The 13,005-nt window shown below is 36.2% G+C and overlaps 1 protein-coding gene across 1 annotated transcript in view; it reads right to left on the bottom strand.

Moving 5' to 3' along the window:
- The window catches only part of RETREG1 (reticulophagy regulator 1), a 48,922-nt gene that overhangs the window by 26,524 nt on the left and 9,393 nt on the right, over nt 1–13,005 (bottom strand). The window lies entirely within an intron of this gene.

Genomic DNA, 13,005 nt, shown 5'->3' with positions numbered 1-13,005 from the left:
GCTGGAGTATTCTAACAGGTATGACCTCAACCTGGTAAGCGGTGTGCTAAAAAAACTTAAGACACCTATTACACACAAACCATAGTTTTGTATTTATCTAGGACTAGGAATGGCAAAAAAAATAAATTAGGAAAAAAAATATCTTTCAAGAGTCAAACACCAACAAAAGCAAACAAAATAAGTGCTCAGGAAATTTTTTCTCTCTTCATGGAATCCTGTATATTATGCAAGACTCTTCTTTGTACCTGGATGAAATAACTAATTTTTAAAACATTTTTTAAATCACAAGCCACATATTCAGGAAAAAAAGAAAAGCATTCAGGTTTGACATAGAGTTATGCAACATTCTAAAAGTTAAACAAGATATTGCATGCAAGAAATATTTACTTGGCTGAACAAAGCACATGAATACGTACTTTTAAAGAATCATAAAAAATTGAGTATGAAAGCAACGCGACTATCAACAGACACCAAAACCCTATTTGTATCAGCAACAATGAATTTTCACTGTGAGGTATTAGTGTTTCATCATAAAGCACACATAACAATGCGCCACGGTGCATGAGAGTACTTCCAAGTTCTCGAACACAAGCAGAAAGAACAGTTAAAGGAAGTAAAAAGAGACACTTTGACCGCAGTTTAGAAAGCAAATGACTACATTTCAGTCACACGAAGATAGCAAATCTTCCTCTGGTACAATATGAGAGACCATGCTGGATTTCTGTGACAAACAGAGAAGAGCTGGAGACAGGGTGGTCTTACCACTAAGGGTGAAAATCTCAACTGCTCTGGGACTTTTTGGCCATGGGATCTTGTTAAACAGCTATAAAAGAAACACATTTTGGAGGGAGAAAAAAACGTGTAATACATCACCTAGCAATGATCTGAGCGATTTCTAAAGATAACTGAGTTTTTTTCCAATTTTTTCAATAGACTCTTTATATACTGTTTTATGAAATTATTTTGTTTGCTATACCACATTTCCTATCTACCTAGAAAGACACAACAAAGACCTACAAAGGTACTTGTGTACTAATTCGGCTATAAACATGATCTGTAATTGAGTAGTCACATTAAAATGCCATTTTTTTCCTTGGCATACATGCTACTCAAGATTTTGAAACTTGCCCCTCCACCTGCCTCTTTTGGTTTGTAGCAATCTGAATCTGTTTCTTCTCAGCAATTGGTTTCATCCCCTACTGAAAAGACATGAAGTATATGAAAGGCAGACCAAATAGCAAGATAGCTATACAATGACATCACCTTCCATTGAACATATTGGTCAAAAGATTAAAAACAGTTAAAAATGCATGAAGAATTGAAAATATTTTTCGAAGTGTTGATATAAAGAGTGAAAGCACAAACCTGAGAACTTTGTTGTGTTTTCTAACATAAGTATTATACACAGCACAAAACAATGCAAGAAAAGCAGACCACCAGCAACCTACCAAGAAAAGGAGAGTATTTAGAAGACAATTCTATCCGCAATTCAATTAAGAACAGTAGTCGTCACTCAGCTACATAGAAACTCTAAGATTATTAGGACACTCAGAGCCAGATACTGACAATGCCAATGTCTAAAAGATTTTGCTGGTATGCTCAGTTTGCTAAGACAACCCACCATCACGTTGATGCTGCTATCATCCTATGAAGAAGAGGATATGAGCTAGTTTTCCACCTAAATGTATAATTTATTCTTCTGTGCAATGTAAGAAAATCTCACCAGAGAGCGGTTAGTGCAGTTGCAAGCCACAACTAGACTGAAGTCCAAGTCACCAGTCCTGAATTAGACTTTACAAGCTTAGGGATGAATAACTGCAGGACTTTAGTACATTATAATGGAAGCACAGCACATAGTTATCTATTAGTAAGCTTCGTTGACATCAGCCCTATTCATATGTCACAGCTCAAAGAGTCAATGTTCTTGACTAATATTCAGAATTGCTAACCAAATGTTTTCATACTAAATATAACTTCATCTTGATTCCTTCAGGGGCACAGCCTTTTTCAATGCCTCAATAATGAAATTGAGACAGATTACAAAATTATAATGTTAACTTTTCTCATCAATTTACTAGCTATTTGTTGGTCTACTATGTGACAAGAGATAAGTCTCTACTGTTTAATACACCTGATGGTAACATTTCAATAGAATTCTCTCCCTTTAAAATGAGATTTTTCATTAGAATTCTCTTTATTCAGCCTCACTGTGGTAGGTTGTGCAACTGTGACATAAGAAATATTAGGTTGTCACTAATGTGACTCAAGGCCATATTTTTATCTGATGGAGCAATTGGTAATATGTATGCTATCTTGTCACTACTTTCCAGCTTCAACACATGTAACAGCACATTAGCAAATCTGATAAACCATAATGAAAGCAATGAAACATAAACTTATATAAGCAAGGTTTAAAGTATTTACAAACTAAAACAGATCAGGGAAAATAACATCAGAGTGCATGCCATTTTAGAAGGCACATACTTGTGTATGCAGATCAACCAGCTTGTTTAAAAAAAAAAAAAAAGAGAAAAAAGAAAAAATATAGAAATGCCTCACCACAGTTCATATTACCATTTAATCTCACATTACAGCTCTACTAGTTGGAAAGAGAAACCAGACATATAACCTTGTTAAATGCTAACATCACAACTTAAAGAAAATATTCCTGCATAATATCATAGGCAACAACAAGGGGAAGACAGGCAATAATAAGAAATAGCAGCAACAAAGCAATGGTATACTTCATGCTGTAACAGTTCATACACATACACAATTGCAGGCTGGATAGGATGGTTAATTCTGCACTGATGAAAACAAAACTAACTTTGTCCTGGAGTGACTGGAGCGTCCAATTTCTTAACAGAGTTTCTCCAAAGCAAATACTTGTCAAACCACAATCATTCTGCTCTTTTAACATCTGTCCCTCTGTGAAATAACTGCAAATTTAAAGCTATGGAGGCCAGTGAAACACCACACAGCTCCACAGAAAAGGCAAGGGGGCAACCAAGACTGCAGAAGAGAACTCGGCTCCCTCCTGCCACCACACCTACCCCCAAAAAACCTACAGAGCTAAAATGGCTCTTGGGCTAACAGAAGTCAAGAAAGAGACAAGGAGTGATGAACAATGAAGAGCGGCAGCCTAACCCATTTGTCATCAAGGACACAGGCAGATGTGTGATCTGCCAGAACACTGAGCCAGAAGTGCTGAGCTCCTGATAACCTTCACCCTGCCTTGAGAAGATGGTAATATGCATGACATTTTGCTGAGAGGCTGACAGCACCAGTGGGAAGCCAAATTAACTTCAGTTATCTAGAATTTTGTCTCAAAGTATACAAGATATCAATTTTCCTTTCCCTGTTTCTTTACTATTAATTTTTATTTAAATTTGAACCATTTCATAAAGTGGTTTAGAACACATGTACAGAACACCTTGCTTTGCACAGCATAATAGCAGCTCCTATCACTGTTAAAATGTTCTTTTCCCTCATTTTTCATGGATGTCTAAAGATCTCTAAAGAAATCTTTTTGTTAAGCTCTAGGAAATACATTTCAGTAGTAGATTTTGATGCTACAAGACCGAAAGAATTAAGCTGTCAATTTAGAAGTTATTTATATAGATAAAATACATGTATGAATAAGTCTGTAAAATGCATGGTATTTTGTCACAGCTTTTGCTGGTTCCTTCAAAATCCTGATCACCGAGATACCTATGAGAAAGCATCCTTTCTTTGAATAACCTTCTCTGCTGGCATACAGATCATAGAATCATAGAATATCTCAAGTTGAAAGAGACCCATAACGATCATTGAGTCCAACTCCCTGGATGTTCCTATAGATGTTCCTACAGAGGAGGGAAGTAGAAGGGTGAAAAAATAACACCCTACTCAGACTTTAGTCCAATGAGGTGATTTTTTTCTTATTTAAAAAAAAAAAAAAAAAAGAAACAAAAAAGAAAAAAAGGCAAATACTTTATTTGGGAAATATTCAGAGCACTTTAAATACATCCTCTTTCAACTAATTTTCAGGTATCCTGCATTTCTCTCCACCTTATTTCAGTGACTGACAAAAAAAGCCCCAGAAGACTAATTTCCATAAGCTAAAGCTATTATTTACCAAAAAAAAAATCTCTTTAGTATGTTTTTTGTTTGACTACTGATTAATGAAATAAGTATTTTCCAAGGTACCTCTGGAAGGGTTTTAAGCAAAGTATTTGAAACTTTAACAAAAAAATCTGTTATGTGTCCTTTTCAGAAACGTCTTTATTTTTCAATTTATCATCAAATTAAGGAGCTTTCAGCTGAATTCCCACATTTTGAGACTTTGATTATAATAGAAAGTATCTAAGCCAGCTAAGAAGTTAGGACAGAAATTGCCAAGCTATGCATCCTAGGAAAATTGTTTCCTTATGGTGAACTCACAATGGAAACAGTTTTGTTCCTGTACAGCCCTGACATGAGAACTTCATACAATAATTGTTCAGACACATTTGGAGTCTTAGCTATCAATACGCAAGACACCAGTCTTACATGTTTTTGTCTCAGTTTGTGTTCCAAGAAAACATACACATGCATTCAGCTAAGAGTTCTTAAAAATGTTTTGAACAATATTTTTTAAAGATCAGATGTGCAGATCTTGGATATTACTGCTCTGATTGATTTTATTACTTGGCTCTCATTCCCAAATTCATAAAAGCAAGTTCTTAAGGTACACATCGACCTTGCAACTTCCATGGAATGTGGTGGTAGCAACAGACACGCAGTCTAAAATTGGGCAACAGGTCTCTCACATGCCCTTCTGGGATTTCTCAGACTTTAACATTTATATACAATTTATTAACAACATATACAAATGCAGAAATAAATAGCTGTATTTCTTCCAGTCTTACTATGTCACTTAACTGAATAAAAAGTCAATGCTTGTAACACTTTTAGCAAGAACAGCTATACTGGGTCAGCCAAGGGTTCATCTAGCCCTGTGCCTTGTCTTCAACAGTTGCCAAAATTGAATAGCTGGGGATACCTAAGCAACAGAATAAGAACACAAGAAAATATGTAATGATACCTCCATAAAATACAATACAGCCTCCCACAATCTGCAACTCAGAGACTTTCAAAGCCAGAGGTGGTGATTTTTTATTTAATAACCTTCAATTAATTTTCTTCAAAGAACTGTCCTGTAATTTATAATTTTAATCCACATACACTTCTAACGTTCACAGCAATCCCGTGTCAAAGATTTTTAAAGCTTAATTACATCTTTTTATTTTTCCTCAGCCTGCTGCCTGCTATTTTGATGCCTCCTCATTCCAATAGCGTGAGAGAAAAGGCATGTTTCTTATGGTATCTTAGAGACCTCTATTATATTTCTTTTCTCTCTTGAAAAGTCCCATCTCATTTACTTGCTCTTTATATGGAAATACTTCTGTGTATTTGCTCTACCTTGTTGCTCTACTCTGGACTTTTTTTCTCCTGTACCTTTTTCTGGGAGGTAGCAGATCAGAACCACAAACAATGTTCAGGATACAGACATACAACAAATTTATGAGTGGCATGTGGCTGTGCTTACTTTTGCCCTGTATGTCTTTTTTACTGATACTCGACAGCAGATTTAGTCTGTTGATCAATGCTGGTTTTGTGAGACCGCATCTTATTCATAAGTGGTTACAGCCACTTTCGGACACTATTATTTTATATGTCTATTTAGGACGGATATTCCTGCAGAACTTGACAGTTACCTACACTGAATGTCATCTGCTATTTTACTGTGAAAGAATCCTGTAAGGATCTTAAATTCTTCATAGTCGGTCCTTGTCTTCATTTCCTTGAATAACTTGGTACCTCCAGGAAGCCTGACCATCCCACTATTCACTGCCTTTTCAGGATCACTTACAAGTATGTTTGTCAGAATGGTTCCAGCACACACTGCTGTGCGTCTCATTCTCCAACCTCCCATTTACATGGCTAGTCACTTACTCTCACCACTGTTCCCCATATTCCATGTGGGGTTTTTTTATTCATGGAAGGATCTCTCATATTCCAGAGTTACTTATTTGCTTTTAGCTAATGCCTTTTGGAAATTCAGCTGGACTACATCAATCTCTGCTCAGCATTCTGTTACAGTCTTCTTGTCTGAAATTTTTAATACAGATTTTTAAAGCATGTTAATATTTTATTTTTAAAGTATTTTAAAAATATTATTTTTAAAATATTTCTACTACTTTCATATTAGGTATTTTTATATTCACTGTGAAATACTTTTAAGCATTACCTCACACTATGAACTGACCTACAGTAATGTCAATGGCCACAGCTACATCAGCAATCTTAACTGTATTACCAATCCAAGCACTTGGTAAAAAAAGGCTGAACTTTTGAAAGAGTATCATTCTCATTCAGTATCAAATCTAAGCTAGGAAAAGGAAGTGTCATATGGTGCTGTGACCATAACATTCAGGTGGACTTGAGAGAACTTTCGTGGTTTCATGCTATAGTAAATATTTTTCTCTGAAAATTTTTATTAAACTGTCTCCTGAATATGTCTGATCATTTGTATTCAAGGAGTGAGGAAACTTGCAGAGCATGAAAAATACACTGAGCATATGCTACACACTGTTTTCTTCAGTGTAAAAATAAGACATGTAGCTTTACAGAGCTGATTTCCCGTGTTATTTAGACTCTAAAACATCCTGAAATATTAACCAAAAAAAAAAAAAAAAGATAAATAAGGCATGAAATATATTTCAATAGGTAAATATGTAACATCTCTTCTGCCAGTAAGAAAAAAGAAAAAAAAAAAAAGGAGACTCAGGGAAGGAACATCATAATGTTTGTTTCAAAACAGCTGAGCTGTTTTACTCAACTGTGTGTTGAAACATCTAAAAGAATATAATATGTTGTTCTGCTGATAGGCTCACATGCTTCAACAAAACTGTGTGCCAGGACATTCCTTGCTAAATTGGTGACTAATCAGATGTTGTGCTGGGAAACACACCCTCACGTGTTACAACAGCCAGGCGTCTGCAACATTAAAAAAAAAAAAAAAAAAGGGACTATGACTATAGGTTCTCATGCCCCCTGTAAATTATTTCCATCATGCGTTTTGTAATCTAATGCTTGTATTTGGCAAACCAGATGCAATTAAAGGTCAAACCCCAACTACTATATAAACTCAACTCAACTTACTCTGATCTTTCTCCTGACTATCTCCGGTCTAAAGATTCCAAGCAATGACATCCTCTTCCTTCCACGGCAATAACTAGTATATATTTATAAATACCTTGTTTCATTAATCATAAATGATTCTTGTAGCTTTCATCAAGTTCTCAAACTAACTGAAATTGCCTGTTTATTTTTCCTTCTTATTACCTTCACATTTCCAATATGCTCTTTAAATGGTTTAAAGTTTGAAAACTCGACAGGAATTAACTCAATGGGCTGTTAGGAGACCTGCACATATTTTCTCCTTGTGAAAAACCGCATTTTTACCAAACTGAAAATGTACCTTCTATATTCTTGGGCATACTGTATATGGAAAACTGTGTAGCACTACAGAATTTTCAAACTTTGTTCTTGAGGTATAAGATAGTATGAAATATTATTTAAATAATTCAGTTTCTCAAACCAAATATTGTAATAATACAGAAAAGCAAACTTCCTTAGCAGAGAAAACAGATACCAATTTGATGACATGGGTTTCAGGTTCTAGAAATCCTTGCACTGTCTGCAGAATGACCCAAAAGCTGGTCTCACGATGCTGAAATCAATGCTTAGGGACAACTGGCCCTAGAACCATTTCTGTACATCATGTATATATATTCTTACAATCAGATTGATGCTGATTTGTGTGGCAAGAAGAGAAACCTGTGACTGGCAACAACTATGACAAGCAATCATCAAAACTGGGAGACAAATGCCTCTGATAAATATACCTACGGCAGGTTTGAGTATTTGATTAAGTAACATCTTGTGCGGAACAAACCCTATTCTTTTCCTCAAAATAACAAAACAACAAAAGCAGTATTTCTGCCTACAGGAAACAGATAATACAGACCAATATTAGACGGGGAAAAAAGCTATCGTACTTGCAGGAGAAAACCATCTTTTTCACATTTTTCTGTTTGCATAAGCCATACCATTTGCTTTTCATGCAGTCTTTAGTGATAATATGAAAATACATAATATGGTTAAACTTGATACCTATTTCTATGGAGTTTTTTATCAAATGTGATTTGACCTGTGTTTAAGAAAAGCAACTCCAAAATTAAACAGTCCACTTTTTTTTTTTCTTAATCCTAAAAGCAGTCTCTTTATTTAAAGTAACACTGGGGGCTCCCTGAATGCTATAGTTTATAAATACCCTTTAAGATGACAAGTCAAATGACTTCAGGATTGCAAATTATCTCTCACAGTTGTTCAACTGTTAAAATGGAAAGCGGTAAGAATAGAATAAAAATACCCATGGTGAAAATGTTACATGTGCAATGGACTAAACATAGGGAATAGGACACACGACAATTTTAACATTAAACTTTCCACTTAAATTTACCCTTTAAAAAGATCAGTTTTGCAAACTTCTCTCCTGATGAGCAATTTGAGGTCTGTCATTCTGTTCAAAGCTCCATTTTGATCAGAAATGGAGTCTTCCTCTACTCATGATCTGTCTGGTACTTGTTGCAACAATATTCTGCTGGTTTAAACATTAATAATAATTTGAGGCAACCCATCTAACTATATAATAAAGAATATTTTAAAATATATACAAAAGGTGAAAAATATGAACATTACATTTGCAAGCAGAACAAATCTCTGAGGCAGGCAAACAAGCCCAGAAGCTCTGTGGCAATCAGACGGGCTGTTGCTGGACTAGGCAGTAGTTAAATTTATTGTATGGTATAACCCTACAAAGAGTTACAAAAACGCTGTTTTGACTGCATGTCAATTTTCTGTTCTCTTTAACAGGGCTTGGTACGTTGCAGCTCTTAAAAAGTACTACTGCTTGTTAGCCAATTCAAAGATACAACAATACACAGCTAAGGTCTACCTGTCTAGACATTTTACTAAGTGTGCCTAAGCTCTTCAAAATATTTTAACTAGATAACTGCCTTGCTAACTTTGAGACTTGCCCTAAAAAAAGGGTATTCTTTAGAAAGAACTGACTTTTTCCAGTCAGCACTGTCTGCAGAGCTTTGGAATACGGTACCTTCACTTCAAAATAGGGAATTGAAGGTTGCACTCTATCCAGTAACCTAGTGTTTGTTCTAGTGTACTGATACGCGGCTACTTCTACGTAGTCACAGCTACAAATTGCAAGACATTTGACATGTATTCCCACCATAAGTTAGAAAATCCCAGAATACCAAATATTTGTTCAAAAGTCTTTATGGATTAGGGATAAATATTCAGGGTGAGGGCTGACAGAGGCAGGGCCTCTGTCAAGGAAGGCAGTGAACAGCTCTTCCATTCAGAATGGTGCGACTTATCCAAGTCTTCTCCTTTCCCTGTCTCAGCGGGCAGGAAGGCTTTTGCTGCCCTTCAAGAGGCAGTTCACAACTTGAGCCCAAGTTCAACACGTGAGCTGAAGTACACCTGTCTAAGAATGAATGCTACTTTTTGGCTGACCTTTTATAAGAGCATGTCCAAACCTTTTGGATCCTTCAGCTGGAAGGATCTTTATCTAGGATATGAGGGGTCTTTGTCACTTTCCCCCACCTACACTTTATTCCAAGTTTCACTTTCTTATTGAGGAAATAACTGTCAATCACATCCTTGGACAGGTTTTCTTATAATGCTATTTAGGCCAGCAGCCAAAATAAGAGTGTACCCTTCTACACCCTGCCTTTGAAATGTGCTATTTATAATAAACACTCTGTAAATATAAACAAGTCAAAAAAAGAAACAAAGCATGGACTTTATCCTGAAAGTGCAGTAATACTCAGAATTGACAGCAATATATAAAGTGTGCCTTTATGGTTAGCATGAGAAAGCTGATCTGCTCAAAAAAATGGTCAGAAGAACAACATTTTCTTAGATTCAGGAGGTACCCAAATGTTGTCCCTTTCCTTTTAATTAATTTGATACTCTTTGGGGGGGTCTTGCACCCCACAACAAGCAAAGATTAATTGCTTGCTTCCAGAAGGGTCCCGGAAGACAGACAGTGATCGGAGATTGTAAGGACAACCACAATTCCTTTGCAGTTTTTCAGATATAGTTTTTGTAGAAAGATGTTCACAGGCTTAGAAATCAGCCCATGAAGATGAGATAGATCAATACTTTAAGATAAGCTTGTAGCTTTCACTGTATGTCCAAAGCATGGTCCACAACTCAACACAGAAGACAGTATGTTTTGGTTTTCCCGTTATTAGACTTATAAGGCTTTATCTCGGCTGCTGAAAAATACCAGTGCCAATATTGCTATATCAGTAAGAAACATGAAACTACTAAAAAGTGAAGGACACCTCCAAACTCCTTTGCTGAAAGCTGGGAAAACTTGGCAAACAGCAGGCAACTGCACTGTACAAATTCAAACACAGAACCTGCCATAACTTGCTCTCGTCTAAGACAGAAGAGCAGATCTAAGCACTTGTCATTGAGATAGTGCAAAGCTGAGAAAGGGACAAGTGGCATGGGAGAGCTCCAGATTAACACTGACCATTTTGGCGATTTTCTTTTTCTGAATCTCTGGTTTGTTTCTCCGCTCACCTCCTTGATGGAATTTTCTCTATTTGCTTTATCACATTCCTTTCAACTCCCATCAGCTTCCAGGAGTTGTTTTGTTTTCTTAGTGCTGGAAACAAGCTGAAACAAAAAAATCCAAACCACCTGCAATTCTACCCATCTTCTACTTAATGGTTAGTTAATACTGTGATCAAAAGAAACATTTTACCATTACAACAAACATAGCAATAAAAAAAAAGTGAGAGGCGAGATGATGATAGGCAACAGCAGGGAGGTTGCATTTTTTTTCCCAGTGATGATAATACGGGTATTACATGACGTGCCAGCGAGCATGACACAGAGCTATCAGAACTGGGTCAGCTCAGAATTAGCAGTTCTTAGGTTGTTCACAATGTACAAATCCACCTGGCTGCGCTCACAGACACCTTTAACAGAACTGCGTTCTTGACACAGCAGATCCAGAAGCAAAACTCTCATGAATAATTGAATGGTGACTGCAGCTCCATACTTGAAAATTTAAACACAGAATAAAGTTGGCTTTACTGTATGTTGAAAATTGCTGAAGAAAAAACTGCCTTATGTTTAAATAAAAAATGACAAAGGCTGTATTTCCATCCTCCCATCACTATGGAGCCAGCATTTTTCAACTGAGTGGAACAGTTTATTTCTACCACTGAGTAACGAAGGGAATTAATTATTGAGTCACTCTTGCACAGGATGCAGCATACCCTGCAGTTTGCAAAGACTGCACTTATGTCAGGTATTTATTTCACACATTTAATCATGGATGCAGTGACTTCACTTGAATAAAAGTATTTCAAACCTAGTTTATTTAAGCATAGTAAAAATACACATCTCACTGTGCTGGTGCCCAGATGATCTTTTTCCCAACATGGAGGCAAACTGGTGAAATCATAGAATCATAGAATCATTTAGGTTGGAAAAGACCTTTAAGATCATCAAGTCCAACCATAATGCTAGGTTTAAGGATTTTCAGAAGCTTCCACATGGAATACTCCTTCTGACTTACTCAAGGAATAATATTTGTTTATGCCTGAGAAGATACAAACAGAACACTAAAAAAAAAAAAAACTAACCTTTCAAGGAATATGCTTAGAAATGACTACTGAAATGTCCCGTCTGAGAGAGATTAGCGAGTCCAAAAAACAACTGTGAAATCAGACTATGTGAGGTGTTCTTCTGTATCTTGAAATTTTGATTAAATATGTGTATAAAAACACTTTTGTAATCGGAAGAAGAGAAGAAAAAAGATTTCCCAGAGGTAAACAATGGCAATTTTCTGAATGACTCCCTAGTATCTCAGTGCTGCAAAACCAAAAGATACAATATGGAAATCTTTCAGAACTCTAAATAGAATAAAAAATTTTAAATATTTCTTGGTAATTTTGACTACAACTAGCCAATGGGTTAGAGGAAGGGACAGGATTGTGGGACAAATGAAGAGAGTAATACATTTCTCAAGAAATTATGGTTTATCAAGTTAAAAATAGAAAAAAATAGAGCCATCCAAGCAATTTCAGATCAACTGCTCTCACTTAGATACTTGGAGAGATACAGACCAAGCTACTAACGCAGCTGCGAAGCTGTTAAAGCAGTCAGTGAGAATTATTCAGTAACCAAACAAGTAAGAAAGAAGGCATATTTCTTTTTAAAAAGTACATAGCCCATCCTAAAGAAAAGATGGATGCATACATCTCAACTGTTGCAATGCTTTTGAAAATTTCCTGTATGACACTTAAAACCAAACTGCAGAAATACGACATATATACAAGCCCCATAAAATAATTCATGCTTAACTGAAAAGCCATACAAAAGCGCACGTATTAGAAATCTCGTTACATGAGATTGATATGTCCTTAGCACTTTCATTCAGTATCCACACTAATACTTCAGATGAGTGAGCGGCAATACCCTGGGAGGAGAGGCAGACACTGTAGAGGACAGAATCAGGGTTCAAAGAAGAGCTCAAACTGGAAAATGCCATGAAACAAACAATCAACCAGTCAAACTCATCAGGGTCATACTATATTTGACAAGCCAAATGCATGAATACAAAATGGGAAACAACTTATTAGACAAGCAGTGTAGCAAAAAAGGAGAATGTTCCCAACAAAATATAAGCAACTTGAGTTATCTGCAATAGTCTTAGAAAAAAAAAAATCGATGCCTGTCATGCATTTACAAGATGTTTATGGTACACAGCACAAGTTTTATCCCCTTCCCCCTTCAAATCTAGCTTAAAACTCTTTCAATGAGCCCTGCTAACTCCTGTGCAAAGATCCTTTTGCCCCTTTGAGACAGGTGTGC

This window comes from Egretta garzetta, unplaced genomic scaffold (genome assembly GCF_000687185.1).
Source record: "Egretta garzetta isolate BGI_Z169 unplaced genomic scaffold, ASM68718v1 scaffold754, whole genome shotgun sequence".
NCBI lineage: Eukaryota > Metazoa > Chordata > Aves > Pelecaniformes > Ardeidae > Egretta > Egretta garzetta.
The sequence above is the reverse complement of the archived record's forward strand: the minus strand, read 5'-3'. Positions and strand labels throughout refer to the sequence as shown.